The sequence below is a fragment of the Piliocolobus tephrosceles genome, chromosome 1, assembly GCF_002776525.5.
Source record: "Piliocolobus tephrosceles isolate RC106 chromosome 1, ASM277652v3, whole genome shotgun sequence".
In the NCBI taxonomy this organism is placed as follows: Eukaryota; Metazoa; Chordata; class Mammalia; order Primates; family Cercopithecidae; genus Piliocolobus; species Piliocolobus tephrosceles.
Genome location: NC_045434.1, coordinates 94,034,762 through 94,052,738, shown reverse-complemented (window position 1 = coordinate 94,052,738; position 17,977 = coordinate 94,034,762). Strand labels below are relative to the sequence as shown.

At 50.2% G+C, this 17,977-nt stretch overlaps 1 long non-coding RNA gene across 1 annotated transcript; it reads left to right on the top strand.

Annotated features, from left to right (window-relative positions):
• Positions 1-9,009: 9,009 nt before the first annotated feature.
• LOC111543796 lies at positions 9,010-14,084 on the top strand. Its single transcript, XR_002731952.1, has 5 exons — positions 9,010-9,214; positions 9,592-9,683; positions 10,165-10,337; positions 12,836-12,910; positions 13,040-14,084. It is a non-coding gene; the product is annotated as an uncharacterized LOC111543796 (long non-coding RNA).
• Positions 14,085-17,977: the final 3,893 nt, after the last annotated feature.

Genomic DNA, 17,977 nt, shown 5'->3' with positions numbered 1-17,977 from the left:
TTGTTAGAAAGGACCCCCCTCTGGGAGCAGCCAAATTCCGCACAGAGAATTTGGGAAAAAGTTCGTTAGCTTCGCAATGCAAGCCCCTCTCCTCTTGAGAGAGCGCAGAAATAAGAATTCTCCCTGTGCCCTCTCGAACCTCTTTTTTCTCCTTTCCCGTTCCCCCTCTTTCGGGTGTGCTGGGGTGTCTTCTCTACCACCCCCTTCCCCAGCCCTTTGCATTCCCAGGGTGTTAGGGGACTCTTCTCTGGGGAGAGAATGTTACTGGGCCTCTTGCCTTGGAAGGTCAGAATTCTTCTTAGAATCCCAATAACATCCCTTCCACTGTAATCTCAGTCCATTTCCCACCCACTGTCCTCCAATGCTACAGCCCACAGCCCAGGAGCACTCTTCCACTGGCCGTGTATGTCAAGGCAAGGCAGAGAAAGCGCCAAGTAGGGGAAAGGGGCAAACTGCTGGTGGGTGAGGGCTGAAAAATGTGAAAAGGGAGATAAGGTGATAATGAACCAACCCTCCACACTCTCACCTCACCTCTATTCCCCAGAGCTCAAGCGCCTCCAGGCCTCGGATCCCCTCCATCTGGAGATCCCAACCGCAGCGATGGGGCATATGGGAGGCCCATTCAGTATGAGGTGTAGTGTGGTAGGACGCATTGATGTAGTTTGGGTCACATAAGTTATTTGCAGTACGTATAATATCGTGCATTCATAGAGCATTTGTAGATTATAAAGAAACTTTGATGTATAGAATTTCATTTGGAGCTCATAACAACTGAATGAGAAGGGCATTCCAAAGACTGGAAAACGGGGTCAGTGACATGCCTAAGGTCACCCGGTTTAGTAAGTGACAGAGCCAGGACTGAAACTTGACTATTTTTGACTCTTAGTTCACAGCCTTTTCCTTTCTTCAGTCAATCATCTTCCATCACAGAAACTTACGTTTCCTCTTGCCTACGCTTTCATTTCCTGCGGTCACACACGCATTTTCTTTCTTTGACTGTCTCTCGCAAATATGCAAACATACTACGAATACTATATGTGTATTTCATGTGTTTTTTTTATCTGTATAAATAGAATAGTGCTACTTCTCTCATTAACTTCTAACTTTTTCACTCAATATTACACTGTGACATCTATTCATGTTCATAAATGTCTAAATTTTTCCTTTCCTGCACAACATCTTGTTTATTCTTTTCAGTATTCAACTCACTTCCAAAACTTCATTGTTACATATCTATCCTTGAACAGGCATTTTATTGGAATTGTATTAAATGTATAGGTTTAACTTGGGCTATTAAAACCAAAACAGTCAAAATATGCATTTTTCCATACATAGAATCTCCGTAATTCTCTGAAAATAAAGTACAGAAATAAAGAAAGTGGGGGTGGGGTTGGGACAGACAGAAAAGCAGTACAAATTACTCAGTTCCAGATAGGAATACCATCCCTTTTGAGTGTGTTAACTTTAACTGTAAAAGATGCAGCAGGTAACTGGTGGAGGTTCCAGGAAAAATTTGACTTCCACAGTGTTTTATTGCAGGCTATTTCAATGAATTGAGGGATGTTTTATTTTATTTCAGTGTCATTTTTTAAAAGAACAACGCTTTATGTTGTATATTTAATTATCTGCAATAATTTGAGTCTGACACAGGGATTCAGAGACTGGTTAAAACTGGAAGGCAAGAGTGACAGGCAGCAAAATACAGCCATTCCCGACAAGTCCTCCGCTCAGCGCGACCCCAAACAAGAAGATAAAACAATATGAACATGACATTCCTGAACTGGAAACACACACACACACACACACACACACCGATTTCTTATCCATGAAGAGTCAAGCAGGTACATTAATTTATTGAGTTGTATTACCACAACCCAGGGAAGTTGGTTTCCGCTCCTCCATTTTGCCTGTTCAGAAGGAGGTCGGAGAGTTTAATTGGCTTGGAGTAACACAGCCAGCCTCAAACTGTGCTCTTCCCAGCACTAGTACCCTCCACCAAGCTGTCAGGCCTTTATGCCATCCTCTTCTGTCGCAGCACCCTGTCTGGTCATTGATCTCACATCAGGGACCCTCCTGGGAAACCCTCTTGCTCCCTGTTCTCCTGGCCTCTCACAGAAGCAGCCCACTCCTCGCCTCCCAGCCTCTTAGCGGATGGCTTTCTTTCAGATTGGCCCACACCCAGCCACGCATTAATACACAGTATGTTTACTGACGAGGTCCAAAATGTTCCTGGATGAGCTTAACTGACCCACCAAATCTGGGTTGGTCTCATTTGGAGTGACTCTTACGTCCCATTCATTCCCAGCTGTGACCATCTTTCCACTGGAGGGACTTCCATGGCTTCCAGCCCCAGACTCTCCGTTTATAAAGGCAAAAAGGCATGGAGGAAGTGACTTGACCAAGGCCACAAAGCTGGTCATAGCAGCCCTTTCCCCACCTGTCCGGGGATGAGGGCAGGGTGTGGGAAGGGAGGCTGTGGGAGGTATTTGTTCAGGTTGTTTGATTCCTCCCACACTGAGGCCAGCGGGAAATTTATTTATCTTTTTTAGGATGGGCGAGCTCTGAATCAGGCCAGCCTCCCCTAATGTGATCCCAGAAACGGCCCTGGATCCGGGAGTGGGGGGGTGGGGGTCTGCTGGCTGGGCCCTTCTCGGAGACACTTTTTCTGTGCCCTACAATGTCACAGCTTCTCTATAGCCCACAGTCTCTCCATCCCCTTTGCCTGCTTCCCAGAGAGCGACGGCCAAGGTCGGCATCTTTGGATGCTGGCCCTACCCTCTACTGGGAACGTAGCGTCTAGGGACAGAATTCGGCAGCTTGGAAAGAAAAGGGAAGGGGAGCGGCTCCCAGCAGCCGCGCAGGGGAGGGGGATACGGGCGCCTCTGGCTAAGCTCCCAGAGAGGCCCGGCTGCCTCTCCCACCGCCCTTCGCTTCTCTTTTTTCCTTTATTTATCTCATTTTTCCTTCTCCCCAGCCTTTCTTCCTCTCTCGCCCGCCTCGCTCTTAACCCCCTCTCTGTCTCCCTCTGTCCCTGTCTCTCTGTGTCTCTCGGTCTCATCTTCCCTCTCCCTGGCTTGCCAGGCTTCCCGTTCGCCCTGGCTTCTCCTGGTTGTTAATTATTCAGCCCCCTGGCCCCACATCCCAGTCCAGGCTGCCGCGTGGAGTTTGCGCGGAGAGGGATGCTGTCCGCTTTCCCCCAGGCTGGGGTCCCGAACGGCGGGCGGGGAGCGGGCCGCGTTCAGCAGTCCCCGCGCTCTCCGCTGCCCAGGCTGGACCGAGGCATCGCTTGACGCCGCGAACCCAGACACTGCGCATGCAGGGCCTCGCAGCCTAGAGCACACGCTCGGGGAGACCCGGCTCTGGGAGGCGGCCGCTAGGAGAATTTCCCCGGGCCAGGTTCGGCGGGTGGTGGAGGTGGGGGCGAAGGAGTCCCGCCGCTCCCGGCCCTCGGGATCCCGCGGCTCTCTGTGGGTGGAGCTGGTTGACCGTCCAGCCGGCTCTTCGCCCCAGCCGGGTGCCGGCGGCAGGCAGCGCGCGGAGGAGGCCCCGGCGCTGCGCACCTGCCTGGCCCCGCCGCGCCGGCTGCCCGAAGCTCCCAAACGCCGCGTCGCCCCGTCTAGGGCCCCCTTCCCTGCGGGCGCCTGGGAGCCCTTTCCTAGCCCTATTGTTTCTTCGCCTTTTCTATCACTTAGTTTAACGCCTTTAACGTCTTTAGTATGTCTCCTTTTTATTTCATTTAGCGTTACTTTATCCCTTTTGTTGAAACGTTTTCTTTCTTTTTGAGTGGGTTTTGTTTTTCCTTTTGATCTGTTTCCGATGGATTCTCTTTTCGCTTTCTGTTCACTTCTCGCCTCAGCTCCGGAGCCCGCGCTTTCGTTTCCTCTTCCCCGCGCGCCCGCGGCCCTGCGGCTGGCGTCGGCGGTGCCCGCGGTGGTCCCGCCCGGGCGAGGGCGCGAGGGTCCTGGTACCGCCCGGGCGAGGGTGTCAGGGTGCTAGGGTCTTAGCTCCGCCCGGGCGAGGGTGCGAGGGTTCTGGTTTCACCCGGAGCTCTGTCCGCGCGCCCAGCGAGTCCGCGCCCCGTGCAGCTGCGGAGCTGAGACTTTGTCGAAAGCGGGAGCCGAATCGCTGCCGCGGGCGAGAGCGCCAAGAGCAGGCAGAGGCGCCTGCGGGGGCCCTGCCGGCGGGTTCCAGCCTGGTTTTGGCCTGGCCCAGAGGCACACAGAGGACCCAGACCTGCAGTTCACACGGAGGCCGCAGGCCCACGCTCACTGAGACTCAGGAGCCTGCAGGCCATCGTGCACGGACCACACAGACACCCACCGAGTTACCTGCGAGCCTCACCGCCAACTCAAGGGCGCAGGCACACCCAGCACACACTGACAATCACACGCATAACAAATATCACACACACACGCAGCCCCAAATCATACACATACAAAACACTCACAGAGTGTGGACATACACATGATCACGGGACACATACACGAGAACAGCACACACATGACTGCACACTGCAGGTAGACACCACACACGGACACGTAAGCCTACTTGCCAACACTCTGCCACCCCAGAGTGTTTAAACCCTAACTCAATCCATCTAGGTGACTCTTAGGCCAGTGTCGGCCAGCAGGAAGGGGACCTGCCTGGTCTCACCAGCGGGAACAGCAGTAGCCTAGCAACTATAAACATGGTCACTCAGAGTTCAGTACCTCTACCTGGACTGAGGTTGCCGGGGCGCCCACACTGGCTGCTTGTGTAGCTGAGGGATGCAGCCAAAATCTAAGAGCCTGAGCCCCAGAAATGAGCATCAGACCTAGAGAACCCTATTTGAAGCAGATACCAGTACTGCACCAAGAAATGGCACCACAGTACACAGTATGAAGCAGACATGCCATACATGTGCCAGTATGTGTTCAGTGCCACATGCATCATATACGGTACTAGGATTTGGCCAGTACCCACATAGAGACCGTTATTTATGTGAAAACAAGCAGAAGAGATGTATATGGTTCTAGGAATAAATGTCACGAGTGTACAAATATAGATACCAATCTACACCTAAGGAGATGTAAAGTTGAAAATCTCTTTCCAGCTCGTGGGTACCGTTATCAAGCTGGAATACTAGCCTATGTGTCTGTGGTGAAGTCTGGTCTCCTTTCCAGGGCAGAAGGGGTCATTTGGTGCCATGAGAGCATTGTGGTGAGGCTGGATTATGGGAGAACTATATGTACCTGAAATGTAATCAAGCCACTGAAAAGGGAGATTTGGGTAGCTTTAGAGGGGAACCCCATGGTAAAGGGCTGTCTGGGCTGTGTCCTTAGAATTGCTGGAAGGTGCTCTCAGTCACAGAAGCAGTAAAAGTGGTGGCCAGGCCCGCATGGCGGAGGATGGAGCCTGTCTGCAGGCAGGTGTCTGTATGCACAGACTATGCTGGGTAAAAACACAAACCTGTTCGTGGTACACACAGATAGATCCTGACAACCAAGCCCAGCAAGACGCAGACAATGTGTGGCCACAGATGTCCAACTGGATTGTCAGGGAGATGAATTTTGTAGGAGAAAATATAAGGGTAAGAGACATTTTTGTGCACACACAGAGTTCCATGGGATTGGAGCTTAATTTTTGTACAGGAGAGCTGCAGAAGAAGGAAAGTACATAGGTCAAAAGAGAAATGCTGGGTGAGCCTCATCCTAGAAGGCCAGGATGAGTGGAGACAGGTCTGTATGGGGCAGCCCAGGGAGAAGCCCATCCATTGTCCAAATGGCTCCGGAGTATTATACCATGACACTTGCAAAGAAATGTGCCTGGCGAAGTTGCAAATAATATTTGCCAATTTCTTGGTGGAGCCTGGAGGAGAAGCAGGCAAGAGGGAAGGCCATATACCAGGTCTCTAACATGGGATGGAGAATGGAAAGCTTGGCCCCTGGGGCTGGCTGTCAGTCTCTACGTCTGCCCTATCCTTGACCAGGTTTCTGGTGCCTCTCAGCACCTTTCTTTCACTCTTACAGGTCTCCGTCTCTAAGTCTCTGCCCCTCTCAGTTTCTTTCTGTGCTCAATTTGTCTTTCTCTCCCTAACTCTTCAGCTCTTTTACTATTCTGTACGACATGGCCAGAAAGAACAAGAAGCAGTCAGACTTAGGAGCAAATATAAATACAAAAGCATGTCATAGATGCAGAGGTCATTAGTGATAAAGTCCATCCATCTTGCTGGTCTATATAGATATACATGACAGCAAATTTCCATTTGTGCATAAAATCCAAGTATAGCCTTGAAGTTTGTTTCTTTTTAGTCTTTTGGCCACTGCCTCTTTGGGTGTCTATCTCTTTATTTCTTTCTGGGACCCTTCTTCATTATGCCACTCAGGGTCCCTGGACACTGCCACAGTTGCAATAATCTTACCTCTCCCCAATATTGCCTTATTTGAAGTTTGGCTCAGATGGGCAAAGGCTTTTTTGAAATAGAGGTAGCTAGATAGCCACATTGCAAGCAGGGATGTGGAGAGAGACATTTGAAACTTGATGGAGATGCTGGTATCTCCAGCATCTATCTAGTTTTGGGATCAGTCAAACAGACATACACCATTAATCCACCTGGGGAGTGGAGTGACAGAAGGATATGGTGGAGTGCTGGAACCCCAGTGCCTCATTGGTGCCAAGGGCCAGCAGAATCCCACCCAGCCAGGCAAAGGCAAAGGTACCCAACTCAGTGGAGGCAAGTCCCTGGGACAATATAGAGGAAAAACTGTGAAGGTCCCAGCTTCCCAGCCACGGATCTGGTATAAATAACGTCTGAGTAAGAGAGGGATGGAGTACCAACAGGGGGGCAGTGCTGCAACTCCTTAGATACCGAGGCACCCTGTGGAGATCCGACTGCGCAGCCTAAGAGTGAACCTACCGAAGGTAGCTTAGCCTGGAAGGAAGAGGGGCTTGCGGCTCAATCCTGGTGGGAGAAAGGAGGTTCCAGAATTGGACCACGTCCATGTGGTTTCTGCTCGTCGTGTGTTGGTTGGAATGAATGCATGAGCACACCAAAAGCCACTGCTTGGGGTCCCATGGCCATTGACTAGGTGGTGGAAAAAGGAGAACGGATTGATAATACGGAATGGGCTCTGGATTAAGACTCAGACTCAGCCTCTAAACCATCATAGGGTGGCCCCATCCTGGCCCCCTGCCGAATAAACCTGGAGAGCTCATCCCTTCCAACTCCAAATAAACAGTTCCTTGTTTTCTTGCCAGATCTGAATTCTCTGTGCCTTGCTCTATGTGAGTTTGTGACTCTATCTCTGGCTCCGCCACTCTCTGTGAGCTGCAATTCTGTCCCTCTTGTCTCTGTCATTGCTTCGAAGCTTTTCTGGCTTCATCTGTCTCTGTTTTCAGGTCTCTGTCTCTTCCCTCCTGCCCCCCGCCCCTGCTGGAATTAGCCTTTGTGAATTCAAAGGCTTCTCACTGAGCTCCTCCCCACTCTTCCCAGAATAACATTGAGTAAAATGAGATAAAACCCTCCCGCCCCTAGGTTTTTTTCTGTCCTACTCCCCTCAGCCCCCTCCTCCAGGGCTACAACCCCCTCTTATAATGTCAGATAATTGCTGGTGTTTAGCTCTGAGGAGCCAGAGCTGATACCAGGGAAGGAGAAAGGGGGAAAGAAATAAATAATAATCTGCCTCCATTCAGCGTATATAGGTTACCTGATTTGCATATATGCTAATAATGCTATAATTACCCTGCTGTTCTGGCCTATGATCAAGTTCTATAAATACATAGGATAGCAGAGCTAGGCCTAGCAACACCACCCCCAAAATCATGGCATATATGTATGTATATGTGTGCATTTTATGTACACTCTAAACCTATGAGCCTCTCTTTGTTAGAACACACTCCTTTACAGATCCCAGCTCTTTAGACGTTCAGCTACCCCTCTTGTGTTTTGAAGCTGCTCCAGAGGAGGGAAGACATGCCTGGATGAGGAAACATTCTAGGTTTTACTTAATTCTTAGTATTAATTTCATTATGAATATTATGGCTAATTTTAGGAAAATGAGACTTCCCCAAATTATTGAATTTGTTATTATCACCTGGATTCCCCCACCTCTTACAATCCTACACCTTGGGGTACAGGCTGGTGGGTAGGAACAGGAAGCCCCCATCTCTTAGGCCTACTGAGATGTTTCAGAAGGCGTTGCCTACGGGACAGGAAGTGGAGTCCTCTTCCCCAAACCTGCCCCTCATGCCTTAGTCTCCTGGCACACTCACCACTCGAAGGAAACCAGGGGGAAGATACACAGGGGGTTGTGCAAATTTTTGGGTGATGGTGGCAGAAGTGGGGAGGAAGCTTGGAGGAACATAAAAGATGCAATCCACAGCTGTCTGCTTTTAATTATAATTATCCCCTTTCGCTTCCTTTCTGGCTAATGAGGGGGGGGATTTAAATTTTTTTCTCCCTTTTCTCCCCCTCCCTCCTTTCCCTGGAATTGAGGGGTGGGGTGAGTTCAGGATCCTCCTCCCCTTCCTCCCTTATCCCCTAGTTACTGGGAGAAAGGCAGACTCCAGAGGGTGGTGACAGTATGAAGAGATTTGTAGGAACAAAAGAAGGACAGGTTTGGATTGCTGGACACGTCCCAGAGTGGGAGAGACCCCCCCATTCCACTGGCACCCCCTCCCATCAACCCCCCAGCTCCCTAGACAAGGAACTCAATGTCTTCCAGCCGGTGAGAAAGGAGCTAACGGGAGCCCTGGTCTAGAGAGAAGGGGGAGGGAAAGGGTGGGGAGTTGCAGGGGGGTGCAAAATTAGTCTCAAAGGATCTTTATTTCTGAGCTAGTGAAGCAGATGTAATCAAGGGGAGAGCAAAATAATCATAATGGGAGGAATGGGGGAGGGGAAGTGGGGCTGGAATGGGGCGACTGGGCCAGGACAGGGCTGAGAATTGGGGGGCAGAGAACAGTGAGTGGGGAGAGTCTGTTGCCTTTTCTCACCCCTCTAAAGTCTCCCTACTTTAAGGTGGGGAAAGAAGAACCCAGTCTATAGACTCTGACCTTAGCCCTCAGAATCCCTCATTCAGAGCTGAGGGATCGCCAGGCCAGAAGGTGGCTGGGAAGGCACCAGGGAGAGAAGAGAGCCTCCCGCCCCCAGTTGAGGGAGGTGGTGAGGAGAGGGGAGACTGAAAGCAGTGGGGGAGGGTGAGAGAGGGGAACCAGCAGAGACTCAAGTGGCCTCCAGGTCTGTGGGACAAAAGTTGGAGGGAGATTTGTATATGAGAGAGGAGGGGAGGGGGCCGTGGGGAGGGGGGGGCTTTGACAATGAACTTGAGACAAACTTCATTAGCATGCAGGCCTGCTGTCTGTCACGTCGAGCTCAGACCGAGTTCCCATGCAGACCAGGAAGAGTGGGAGGGAGAAAAGGGGAGGGGCTGAGGGTGGGGGTTAGAGAGAGAAAAGAGACCTGACCATTGTACCATTCTGGGCCCCAGCTTCCACCAAATATCGGGACCCCAGCCCTGGAAACCAACCCCCAAACTCCTCTCCCTCCTCTAAGAAAAAGATAATTTATCTCCCACTTTGACTCTGTGGTCCCACCCCTTCTTTTCTCTTGTCTAGACTTCCAAGTGCTGGCCTTCATCTCCCTGCAAGATGCGCCCCCCCTCCAGCTCCCAGCCTTCATCTTCCGACTGTCACTGTCTCCTTCACAAGTAAGATCTGGATTTGTGATTAGTTAAGCTGACCACGAAAGGAGTTGAGGGGAGGCCTGGGAAGGGGGGCCTGGAATGCCCTGAGCCTTCAAATGGCAAACTGTGTCACCTTGCCATGACTCCTCATCAGCTCCTCGCCTTACCCTCCACACACCACTTAATCACTCTCTCAAGTTCCAAAGCGAATTAAAACTCGGAGACTAGGTACCAAGTCTTTCTGTCACACCCTTCCTCTTGCTTCCCTTGAGGATGAGGGTGGCCTGGAGGAACAATAGCTTCCCTTAGCCCCTTCTTCCTGCCTCAGGTTAGAAAAGGCAGTAGGGGACGTGGCAAGCAGAGTGGAGGTGACAAAGACCCCTGCCCACACAGGCATTGGAAGAAAGAAGGAGGGGTTTCGTCAGAGTGGGCTGTTATTTTGGTGATGGTGGTGGTGGTAGTGTCTCCAGAGAGGGGCAGCACCCCCTTTTTGCTGCCTTTCCAGGGAGAGCAGCAAGAGAAAGAAAGAGAGAGGCAAGCGAAATTCCTGAATGGATAGACAGATGCTACGTCATCGGAGCTGCATCCTCCACTCCACAAGAGGCTAGGAGCTGGGGGGAGAGAGGCAGTCCAGCCGCAGGGGCCACCCGAACAGTGTCTCCTCCTCACAGAAGCCTGGTAAGTGCCCATTCGGGTCCAGGGAGGATCCCAGCCCCCTCAGACATCTAGGCTGGGAGTGGGAAGAGATCCCCTAAAATCAGTCAGGACGCCCTAACCTTCCTACTTTACCTACTGGCTAATGGAGGCTGGTGCAAAATCATCACAGAAAGAAAAGGCTGATAAAAGATTTAAGGGGTCCCCAAAATGGATGAGGTATGTGTATAGAGGTGGAGTTGGCAGCAGGGCTCTCACCTCCAGCCTCCTGGGTACCTATCGCTGAGCCCAAGGCAGTGGCTCTGCCCACCCGCCCCAGAGTGGCTCCTGGTTCCCCTCCTTCCCCCAGCCCATGCTGGCTGGAGACAGCTCACTAAGTTTGTCAATGGGATTGTAGGGGGGCTTTAGGGTCACGGTGCTACTGATCCTATTAATCTGCCCCTCCCTTCTCTCCGCTAGACATGGTCAACATCTTAATGCTTGCACCAGAGGAGAGGCAGGAAGGAAACTGTAGTGGAGATGGGAAGGAAGGGGAAAAATGGTTCTGTATTTGGACTCCTGACCTTGTTTCCTCGATCTGGCTCTTATTCCTTTCTGACCTAGAGACTTCAGCTTTTAGGAGAGGACAAAGTCTGAGGGACTTGGGCATGGGGGGAAAGGACCCAGATGTCCCCCCATGAAAGAAAGGTGGAGACCATAATTGGGAACAATCCAAAAACATTTTATAGGATTTAGATTAATTTAATCCCCCCGTACCCCCCTTCTCTATGGTATGAGCTGGCAGGTGGGAAAGGGGCTGAGTGGAACCTAAAGGCAAGTGAGGTGTCGGAGAAAATGCTTAGGTTCTAGAAGGGGAGAGAACCCTACCCCAACCCTCTTCACACCCATCTAATGGAGGGGTTTTATGTGTGTGTGTGTCTGTCTGTCTGTGTGTGTGTCTCTGTGTGTGTGTGTTTCCTATGGAAGGCCAGGAGATATAGAAAGAAGGCACTTTTCCTGCCCCTAGTCCCCCACCCACACTGTGCTTTCTGGGAGACAAGATTGGGGCCATTGTGGGATAGTGGAGGCTGGAGCGGAGCAGACTATTCTTGGAACCCCAGAGGCCAGATTGCTGGGAGAGGCTAAGGCTGCCAGCCATCATACGTACACACACATGTTCCATGCCTGCTGGGCTGTGTTCTTCATCACCATGTTCCCTAGGCATTGTGTATGCTTTGTTGGGGGGGGGGGCAGGGCAGAGATCAGTGATGAGGCGGATAACTGCCCCAGGGACCCCAGAACTCTCATTGATTAGGGTGGAGGGAGGAGCCATCCTTATGTCTGTTTTCTAGCATGTCAGCAAATTTGTGGGGGGTGGGGGTAGCCCCTTCTTTGGTATGAAGATAATTTCAGACTGAGACATCCCTTTATGAAATGGAAGGGGTGGCAGAGCTAAGGCCGGGAGTCAAGTGAGTATTTGTGAGTGTTAGAAGTGGGGAGGGGGCATTTAAAGCACCCCTCCTAGAAATCAGGCTTGGAGGTAAGGCTTGTCCTTGCTCCCCAGCCCCCCTTTTTTCTGCTTTCCTACATTTAGGTAGGTTATCTTCCTGACTTAAAAAAAAAATTAGTTGTGGAATTGAGTTTGAGATGAAAGAAGTCACCAGCATACCCAACCCACACACAAACACACACACATATATGTGTAAAAACACTCATCACAGTATTTTAGGAGCTAGGTCACCTGCAGTATACATGCCTCTCCCCCAAATCATAATTTAACCTGATAGCCAAATTCTGGAAAGATAAAACTATAAAGTACTGAGACTGGGTTCCCATCCAACACTAATAAAAATTAAATGCTTTGTCTTCACACCTTTTGTGTGTATGAAAAAGAGAGGGAGAAAATTGATCACTACAGGATCCTGAAAGACATACATGGATAGGTGATAGGTAGATAAGTCGCGACAGAGATGAGTGGAGAAAGCTAGAGAGATAACATGATTGAGAATATCATAAATGTGCATAACATTTTACAGTTTACACTGCATTAGATCTAGACAGACAAAAATATATCTCTAACCCCAGCTCCTTCATTCTATCCTAAGCATGCTCTCCCATAGACCCCAGGCAGCAGGAATCTGCAAGGAGATAATGTCCACTGGGCAGGAGATTACTTCTTTAGATTTAAGTGTAAGATCTCCACAGGCTGTTTGAACAGGGCCAAACCCCTGGGCCCAAAGGTTTTGGATGGAGATGGGAGAGGCTGTGAGGATAAGGCTGGGTTAGAGTTGCCCAGGCAAGATGGAGCTGACAGGCCCAGGCCGGAGGCCCTACCTGCATGTCTAGGCTTTTCTCATTATCCCCCTGTGCAGCCTCAAGCCTGGCGATTGAAGAGGGGAACATAGACTTTGCAGGTCCTGAAGATACAGAGCTAGGAGAAAAGGAGTGGCCGAGAGAGTGACAGGAAGGCCGGGGGTTGTCAGGGAAAGAAGGCTGGACTTCTTCTCAAAGGACTTTAACCTTTGCATTCTCCTCCTTGACAGGAGCTGGACATCCAAGAAGAAGCAGCCTCATTTGTTTTCTGGTGTCATCGTAGGTGGCCACTTATGGCTTTTGGGGTATTTATTTTCTTATTTATTGTTTCTGATGGTGGAGTGGGTGGGGGAGGAAAAGGAAAACTGGCCCTGTCTCACCTATGTTTTCTCCTGTTCTCTGTACCCCTCCACCCCACTCTCTGTCTCTTCCAGCTTTCAGCCCCTGACTTTGGTCTACTCCAATTGTAGAAAGACCTACAGAGTCAATGATAGGCCACCCTGCTTCCAGTTCTGTGACAAAGAGGAAAGGCATTGGGGATACAGGGAACTCTTTCCCCTTCTCCCATAGGCTCTTTAGGACAGAGTTGGAGGCCAATTGACCTTGGGGGAGATGATTGGTTGGAGAAGGGAACAGGGATACTTGTACCTGGGTAACAGAGGTGAGAAAGAAGAGGAGTGTGGGTTATAGTGAATGGGGACCCAAGGAGCTTAAATAACTGTGAGTGGGTATGTATGCCGGGATATACAGCTGCAAGCATTGGGAGGTGGTACTGCTGGGAATATCTGTGGATTTGTTGTTGCATTGGTCTGAGTTGGTAAGTTTGAGTATGTGTGCATGTGTGCGCGGGCGTGCGTGTATGTGTATGTGTGTGCGCACATGTGTGTGTGTGCGTGTGCATGTGTGTATGTGTACGTGTGTGTATGTGTGTGTGTGCGTGCGTGCGATGCGCAGCACCCTTGCACACTCACGCTTATGCCCCTTAAGGAGGCCATTTGCCGATGGTTGAGGGTCTTGCAGAAAGGACTCAGTCTGGATGAACCAACCAACCCTCTACCATCTCTGCTACCTTCTTCTCATCCTCCCAGACACATAAGGTTCTCAGGCAAGTGAGCAATGTGTGTGCTCAAGAATAGAACTGGGAGTAGGCAAGGAAGGCAGTGCTTACACAGGCCCAAGGAATTCTCAAGCTGGCCCCTCAATAGGAGGAAAATACCACTCTCATGGGGAAGAAGTGTGACATCCTTAGGGACGATATCCTCCAGATTATTTCTCTATACTTCCTACCTTTTCTGCCCACATGAATAGATATTATATATATATATATATATCACACAGCCTCAGTATTTTTTACTGCTAATTCTTGTTTTTGTCACTATCCCACAGACAATGCAGATTTCTATAGCAAAAAAAGTATGATATTGTTCATAATGATGCACTTATAAGACAAATAAATATCTGAATCCACCCTCTCCCAAATGCAGCTTTCATCTGTGTCTTCAAGGCAAATTAACCTGGTAACTGAAACAAAGAAAAAATATATGCTTTTTATTTAATTACCTGACTATTTCAAGAAAGTGCTTGACTGCCAAAATGTATTCTGGAACCTGATTTATAAAGATCTATCCAAGAGCTGCATCCAGAGAGCGTAATTCTGGCCATGTTTTCCTCTACTTGGGCCTCTTCAGGCACACAGACAATAGGTGGGCATCAGGGCTATAAGGGATGGGGGTGGGGATGGGCACTGGCAAAAAATGCGGGCTCCTAGGCTAATCGAGACACTTACAGTCTCACATCAGCACCAGGGCATCGATGTGCTCTCCCCACAGCCCCCTAGAAATTCCCTGGAAGACTCAGGGTGGGGTCTGCAGTCCACCGCTCTACAGAACACTTCAGCTGACTGCAGTGTGCTGGAATCAGAGGACTCTACTCCAACTGAGACCTTCTCAGGGATGCTGAAGCTGGTGGGCCAAGCCCAAAGGGCACCTAATGCACCCATTTTACTCCAGCTGTTATACTGTTATAGGCCTGCTGTATCTAATTAGTAGAAGGGTCTCCTCTGGTCAAAGGAGCTATCAAATAGTCACGAACACACAACACAATAGACATAACTCTCCCCTCCCCCTCCCTCACAGATCCCACAGAACACACAACTTACCAAGACCCTCACTCGCCATCCGTAATGCCCTCAATCTACCTGATGGCAAATGCAGACTTGCAGACACACTCACGGTACACAGATCTCTATTAATTGATCAATTACTAGGCACCCACTATGCTTTAGGCATAGTGTTAGTTACCATGGACAAGAATATGTGTGAAATTGCCCCTTCTCTGGAGAGCCTGTCTCATTTGCCACCATCCAGGTAGTTTCTTTTTTGAAACTGGAACAATGGTATACAAACCAATCCCAGTTAACATGGTGGTGGGGAGTTTTCTGCTTCCTTCATGGCTGATAGCTCTTTCTCCATGGAAATAAAGACAGATGCCCTACTCACCTTTATCCTTGAGCAGGTGTGGTGGGAGACTGGGTTGTCAACCACACCCAGACAAAACCAAACAAAAAATTACTTCGTCAGCAACCTTGACAGAAGTGGGGATTTTATGTGGGTAGTGCCAGGACAGTTTAGACTAATCTCCATTTTCCTTTGTTGAGGGCCTCTCCTCCTTGTATTTGGACACTCTGTTTAGGCTGAACTACCTATGTAGAACCCAAAGCCTCATTAAGAGGCAGAAGGATCTTGCTCTTTATCAAGCTATTTGGATAAATTTAGATATATTTTCAGAAGACATCTAAACATACCCATTTCCATCTTGACCTTGGTTTTTTAGGAAGTCCAGCTGAGTCTGAATTTGACCAATAGAGGTGGAGAGGGGGAGCCTCTGATGACAAAACAAAAACAAAAACAAAAACAAAAAAACCTTTCTGTTATCTCTCCACTCCAATAAAAATAAAAATACAGCAGTGGCTGAAAGAGAAAGGAGGTTCATGCTGATTCCAGTTGCCTCTTACGGCACTGTTTGGTCAGCCCAGGCCAGGATAAGGGGTTGTACTGATAAGCCTGGGCCCCACAGAGGGCAGAGGACTTGGTTGGAAATTGGTAACAGAGGAGAAAGGGGAGAGTTTTAGCTATAGCAGAACAGCCCACTCTTCCTCAAGGGCCCCAGCCTCCCAGGTGCTGGTGAGGGGAGGCTAGAGAGGGAGGAAGGTTTGCTTACGGTGCTTTTAAGGGATCTCATGGGAGGGCATATGGGGAGATATTTGTAGGGGGAGTTGGTAGTATGTTTGGAGAAGCATAGGCCCTAGCTAGAATTGCTGGAATGTCTGGAGGGTATTGGGGATCCTAGAAATGGGTATGGCGTGGTTTCATGAGAAATCTTTGAGGGGATTTATAGTCACAGAGGGTAATGGCTGGAAAGCCTATAGATTTTCCGGGCTGGATAGGGTATGCATTTAGGGAATGCCTTTAGCAGCATACCAGGAGGTAGGTCTATCTGTGAGAATATTTGAGAGGGGTTCTGGGTTTTTTCACAACTCTACTGCAGAGACAGGGACCCCAATGCTGTGCTCCCTGAGTGCTTCATTCTAAGCTGTAAGAGCACCTGGGAGGGGGCAGAAGGAAAGAAAATAGGGAGTGGACACTATCTCTGTCTCTTTTCTTCCCTCCTCATCATTGGCTGGTGTGTTCCCTGTACTGGAGGGTGAAAAAATTGACATTGTGGAAGCATCTAGAAAGCCTTTCCCTTGGGTAAGGGTCTTGAGACCCTTGGCAACTGACAGAAGGAAAAAGCTATGCCTTTTTCAGCCCTGCGAGTGCCCTGAGACCTGGGAAATTAGATTGTTTTCTTCTGCCCCATATTATCATCCTGGTAGGGAAACACCCGGCTCCCAGGCTTTATCTTATTCCAAACTGCCTCCCACCCAGCAGTCATGTTGCCAACATCAGTGGAAGCGATAATTCAGACATTCTCCAATCTTTGGGGGATGCACCGAATTAAGCCCACTGCCCACAGGCTTGCATCTAACCAAGAACAGCTTTCAGGCTTGGCTTTGTCCTGGGCTGTGCAGACAGGCAGATAAAACAATCCGATGGGGACTGATGACAAAACGGGTCATCCCCTGGTGCACGCCCCTGGTGGCCTAGTGTTCAGGGACCGCTGGTTATAAGAGCTGGCCCAGGTTAATCTGGCTGACAGGCTCCAGCTATCTGAGTCATAGTTTTTTTTTTAGTAAGGCAGTGGAGAGTAGAGTGGGTAGAAGGGTGGCTTGGGACCAGGAATTCGAGCTGCTCCCTGGCAGACCTCAGGTAGGGGCCCACAGCTCGTTCTTCCAGCTCTACTGGGCAGCGGGATTTGGATCCTGCCTGCTGCCTAGTATATACCTCTCAAGGTTGAGACCAGGCATTATTCAGCCCTGATTCCCAGCGCAGAGAGGCCGAGCCAGGAATGTCGCGCTGTGCCAGATAAGGAGCCAGGTCGGCAAAATCTCAGACGGAACCTTGCTGGTGGGCAATCCTCCTCCCATAACCCCAGCTCTCCAGACACACCTGGAGCTGGACCATGGGCTAGAGGTCGGAGTCTCACCATGCTGGGGAAGGGTAAGAAGGAGCTAACAAGGGCCTCCATGGCTGGATGAAAATCTGTGGGTCTTTCCCTGGCTGATGCCAGCTGGAATCCTCACCCCAGCCTCCCCTACCTGGAACTTTGGTGCTGCGAACACATTCAAGAGATATTCCAGTTTCTGCAAGGCAGAAAAGGGGGCTCAGCACGGCTCAACACCCGCATCCCCCTGTAGGAATCCTAAACTTCCAGAATCTTTCCCTCATTGTTTTGGGTTGAAAACCAGGAAGACAGGTTCCTGCCCATTCTAAAAGGTTAGGATCACAGTCTGCTAAGGATCAGAACTCAAGAAGCACAAAGAATATTCTGATGGGAGGAGGCAGGTAGGAGTAGAGTCTGCAGTCATCTGGTTCTTTCTGAGGGGCTTTCACCTGGCCTCTTTTCTATCTTTGTGCCCTGGTGTTGGTGCAGCATACCTAGGGCCAAAATGGAAAATGTAGAACCTACAAAATGAGTGAGGTTGGAGATCAAAACCACAAATGGTAATGGATTGGAGGTGGCAGGCGGGTCTCGGGGTGAGTGAGGCAGCAAGAGGCTGAGAATCAGCACAGAGACGTAGTAGTCCCCCATCCCCATTCTCCGGGGGGGAAGGGCGCCCCAATTGCGCTCCCCGGCCGGCCGGGGAAGGGGGAGGGGCGGGGCCGGTGGGGAACGAGCCGGGTGACGTCAGACGCGGTAGAGCCAATCAGAGGATGGCCTGGGGAGGGAGTGTGAAAGGATGAATGAAAAGTCCGGAGCCGGAGCGCGCCGGG